Consider the following 5367-nt stretch of genomic DNA (forward strand, 5'->3'; position numbering starts at 1 on the left):
ATCTATGGCCATGCCACCCCGAACAAGCCCGATCCTTTCTGATCTCGGAAGCTAAGCAGGGTTGGGTCTGGTTAGTACTTGGATGGGAGACCACCTAGGAAGACCAGGTGCTGTAGGTGTAAATAATAAAAAATAAGAGATTGTAAGCTGACAAGGTCCTTGCAATCTGTGAGGTCAAACAAGGGTTGCCTCACCTAAAAAAATTAAATAAATAAAATAAAGAGTTTATTACAGGGGTTTGACCCGATGCAATTGTGGAAACCGCTTAAACAGTCTCTGTAAGGCTGTGGTCTTCATGTCTGAGGTTGGAGCTTAGAGTCCACAGGACTGGCTGTGGGGAAAGGAAGATGGAAATAAAGTGGAAGAGAAAGAGGACAAGCTAGAAGCTGTGAACATGAGCCAGAACGCTCACTGATCTCTCACTAGCCCCTACTTCGACGACGTGGTTTTGTAGGGAAAGGTGGTGCCTCACTGTAATCTAAAACATATTGGAAAATTCTGGGAAACACCGTTGAGGCATGCGGAGTTGACATTTTCCGAAGCCACTGTAGTGGCTTACCCCTTAAAGAAGTAGGGCAGGGCAAAAAGAAGCTTCAGGGGTACTGAAAATGTTCTGCTTATGTTATCTAGGTACTAGTTGCACAGCAATACTTAAATTCTATGAAGAATCAGAAAGTTGAATGCTTAGAATTTGGGCATGTTTCTGTATGTGTGTTATACTTCAATAAAATGTTTACATTAAAAACATTGGTATGTGTTTTATGCAGAAGATTTAGGAAACAACAACAACAACAACAACAAAAACAATCTGAGCACCTAATATTATCATTATTGCTATTTTGACTAACCCCTAATCAGTAAGGATACTCATATACCCCAACCCACAAGTTCTATTTTATAACTGTTTCCACCCACACTCCTTTAGAAATACCCCACAGGCATTTTCCATGTCAAGCAATATTTTTTACAGCAGAATTTTAATGATGGCATAGAAGATTAATTAACAGTAGATTCATACCTCTCAAGTAATCCTCTTTCAATTTTTGGTTATTAAAAATAATTATTTTGCTTGCTCCTTCTAAGCTATTATCAATAGACCCAACCCAGGACTATTTGCTCCTTTATTTCCAATGAGGGATACTAAGGCAAATACTAGGTTTTCAACAATGATCTCAGCTATCTGGTATATATTTTGGAGGATGGCCTAGTCTCCTTGGGCAGAAATAAATTATACAAGGGAGCGGGCGTGGTGAATGTGGGTCTTTCAGAGACATCAGGCTGTCTCCCGGACTTCATGTCTCCACACCCAAGCAGCCAGGCTCTGGGAATATTTCCTGTCTGGTTTCCACTGGAAGGAACCCTTCATCAAAAAACAGTATCCAGTGAAAACTGGATGGCTCTTTGCTCATCAGAGGAAAGCAGAAACTGAAAAAGACTCCAGAGATGAAAATTAGACATTTATAAAACACTGACTCCTTCACTGTTTACCAGACATTCAAAATGGATGTACTAGCGGTTTTCTGAAGGAAAAGAAAAGTTGGTTCATATTCTAATACCCTAAAGGCTTTTGCCTCTGAGAAAAACAGCAGTGTTTTCTAGACACCAGCACAACCCTCCGTTAAGCTGGCTGTCTTGCTCCCTAACCTGAAGGACCTCACCATACTGCTAAGATATAAAACTGTAATCTGCCTCTTTCATATTTTTTCCTCATGGGAAAATGGCATAGAGTTATATATGAGTTATGTATTATGATGACATTTGGGGCATTATTGGATGATATTGTGGTCAGAGAGCGCAGAAATGCCTGAATCCTGCCTTGGCCCACCAGCGCCCCTCCTCCATGACCAAGGGACAATGATGCGTGAACACGAGGATCGACTTGGCTAGTACAGAGCCTGTGTCTCAAACTCCACTACAAAGCATTTCACAGAGTACTGGGCTGGAACACAGGACGTTGCCCCCAATTTAGAAGCTTCTGTATCTTTCTTAGCCCAGACCCACATCTCAGGACCTTACCACCCATCCATTCAGTGGATCTTACATATTACAGAGGAGCCAAGAGATGAGAAGGAATGCTTATTGGAAGAGGCAAAGAGAAATCTGTCCATTTCCACGTGGAACTCTTTTAAGAATCAGTGAGAGAGACTCTGCCTGCTGGTCGACATGGCCCAAACTGTGTCCGGAAACTGACCCAATCTGATCATTAGCCTCTCCTCCTGGGGAGGAGGCATGCTAAGACCTTCTCTGCTTTCCCATCAAATATAATTAGCAATATGTATTAAGAACCTTAAAATATTCATCTTCTTTGCTCTAGTCATATTATTATTTATTAATGCTTAACTTGCTAAGGACTAAACAATGTTTTAAATGCTTCATAAATATTAATTTATTTAAGCCTCACAATACCCTTATACTTTAAGTACCACTATTATCTCCTATTTTATAGATGAAGGAATGGAGAGGGCAGGACTGAGAGAACTGTCCATGATTCAAGAGCTGATGACAAAGGCTTACATTTGATTCTAAGTAATCCAGACTCTAGTCTGTGTTGTTAAGCATTACACTGTGCTACTTTGCATTAAACCCACTTATAGAACGGTATGACATAAGAAAATAATCTAGGGTACAGAAAAAAAAAAGATTAACACACAAAGATGTTCATCTCATTTTTATTTATAAAGGAAAACTTGGAAATTAGTTAAAAATGGGAGAAACTCAGTAAAGTAAGGTATATGAAATATTACATATCCATTAAAACAATGTGTAATAACTTAGATTGTTGGCAGGCTAACAGGTATAGACCCATGGCTGCTGCAGACCTACCCAAGGCTTCCACATGATACAGAGAGCAGAGTTTCTCTCTATCATAGTAGAGAAGAATCAGGACACCAGGCTCCAAGCAGAGGTTCTAGACAACTCGCTAAACAGACAATTAGTCCCACCCTAACAGACAAAAACCTCAACCCAGGGTTAGAATCACTCAACATTCCCATCTATTTAATAAGCATTGTTAGCATTTGCCATTGGACAGGCACTGTTGCAAGCTATTATGTATCCTCACTAATTTCATCTCTACCTAGGAGGTTAGTACTGCTGTTTTACCTTTTCCTATGGGATAGGAGACACTGCAGAAACTGCACACAGCTGAGAAGTCATAAAGCCATAACTCAAACCAAGGTAGTCTTAGTCTAGTCTTCGGCCATAACCACCACCCCACACAGCCACTTCAGCACAGAGCCTGTGGTGGGGGCCACCTTCTGCCCATCCACCTGTGGGCATGGATGTGTGTGGCCTAGTGGCCAGCACATTCCTGCATTGAGTGTGAGGTACATGCAAGATTGTGGGTCTGGACATGGGACTGTAGGGAATGGGTAATAGCAGAGACTGGGACAAAAGACTGCGGAGGGACAGAGTCCCCTGTCCCCCTGTGCACCTGCACACACCCTTCCCCTCTGCCCCTAACATATAAGTAGAGACATGTATGTAGGGGCAGGAAGCATGTGAGAAAATTCTCTAACTTCCAATTTTACTGAGAACTTAAAACCACTCTTTAAAAAGTCTATTACATTTAACTTTTTAATCTCTACTTACTATTTTCCTCACTACCATCTGACTTCCATGTCTAATACATTATAGAAATTGCTTGAAGTCATTTTCTAACTCCCAAGACCAATATTTATTTTAGTCTTTTTCCTATTTTACTTCTTTGACCTCCTTGCCAGTTCTGTCTTCTCCTACCTCCCTAAGAACTTTAATCTTTGGTTCAAAAAAGTGTTTTGAATGTAAAACATTAAATATAAAAGGAAATCCAGTTTTTCTCTACCATCGAATCCCTTCTCTGTCATCACCCATCCCTTAAATATCTGGATTTGTTCGAGTCTCTTCTTTTTTCCATAAAAGTATCCTGGCTACATCCCCATCATCAGTTCCCCCCTATTAATATACTATTGATTCTCTATAAACAAATTACTGATTCACTCATTTGGCTTATTTTCCTACCTGATTTAAGTATCCAGCTATGATTCCCTATCATCAGCTAGTCAAATCCAGCTGAGTGTCCCAACTTGTCCAATATCAAACTTATGTCAGTCCCTCCATCTTCCCCATCTGCAGCTTCTCTTCCTCTTTATTAGTCTCAGATTCAAAAGAAATACAAGTATGTAATAACTTGTACATAAACTATTTGGTTCTTTTCCCTATTCTTTATGAGAAACAGATATCACGGACACAATTTCCTTGGTTTATCCATTAAGGACAATTTCTTCAGTCTCCCCATTCAGGGTTTCTGTCTCAGGAAACACTTGATGGAAAGGTGACCAAAAGACAGTCCTTTTTTATGCCATCTCAACCAAAGGAATAGCTCAACTGTTTATTTGAGCCTAAGGAAGGGGAACACAAGATAACTTTAGTTCTGTCACTAAATTTTCACCAGTAAAATGGTCATGGGTTTAAAGTTGGAAAATTAGTTAAAACCCAGAAAGGCAGGCTTTCTCCATGGCTCACTCTGCAACCTGCAGTCATCTCGCTCCCAGCGCAGACAGAGTCTGCAAGCCTCTGGACTCAGAGGAAGAACAAGGACCTCACTGTTGTCACCTGAAGGTCGAAAACTCTTTTCACTGAGTCCAACCTTGACAGACCCACAGAGAGGAATTATGAAGGTTTTCCACTGCGGGCTGCCCTTGCTCTCGGTGGAGGGAAGGTGAATACTGACTTATTTGTATTCTTGGGCTATCTTGGCAGCAGGAACAGGCAACACTTACAATAAATTTGAAACACCAGTACATCTTAAAAAAAAAAAAAAAGACCAACGGAATGTTTGTCTTCCTTAAAAAATGCACTGTTCACTGCACTGAGTACTTGGAGGATGGGGCAAAGAGGAAACCCAAGTGGGGTAGGCAGGGTGCCTGAGAGGAACAGATTCATGGTAAAGTTGTTAGGAGCTGGGACATTATTATAATAATGACTGTGATAATGATGATTAATTTGTTAACAGTAAGTCCATATGTGAAGTACCTCTTCTGTATGAGCCATGAGCCACCATATTGCTTGTTTTTAGGGTATCTTTTTAATCTTCCCAATAATATTGGCAGATAGTCATTATGAGTTCCAGTTTATAGGAATGTGAGGCTCGGAGAGGGTAATAAATTTACTCAAATCACATAGCTGGCAAATGAAAGAGCCACGATTCAACCTCAGGTCTGTGTGATGTCATTTGCGCCATTTCCACTACTGCATATTGCTGTTGGAAGTAAGGACTTAAGTGAGGTATCAGACCGTTTGAGCCAAGGATGTAGTGGCTTCGGCCTTTGTCTAAGAGGCCCTATGAGAAGGCAGGGTGGGGTGGAGCCAGAAGATTACTTGGCCCCA

General features: G+C 40.9%; 1 pseudogene; it reads left to right on the forward strand.

Moving 5' to 3' along the window:
- On the forward strand, positions 1 to 119 carry LOC118611934 (annotated as a pseudogene).
- Positions 120 to 5367: the final 5248 nt, after the last annotated feature.

Source organism: Rousettus aegyptiacus, unplaced genomic scaffold (genome assembly GCF_014176215.1).
Source record: "Rousettus aegyptiacus isolate mRouAeg1 unplaced genomic scaffold, mRouAeg1.p scaffold_m13_p_14, whole genome shotgun sequence".
Classification (NCBI taxonomy): Eukaryota; Metazoa; Chordata; class Mammalia; order Chiroptera; family Pteropodidae; genus Rousettus; species Rousettus aegyptiacus.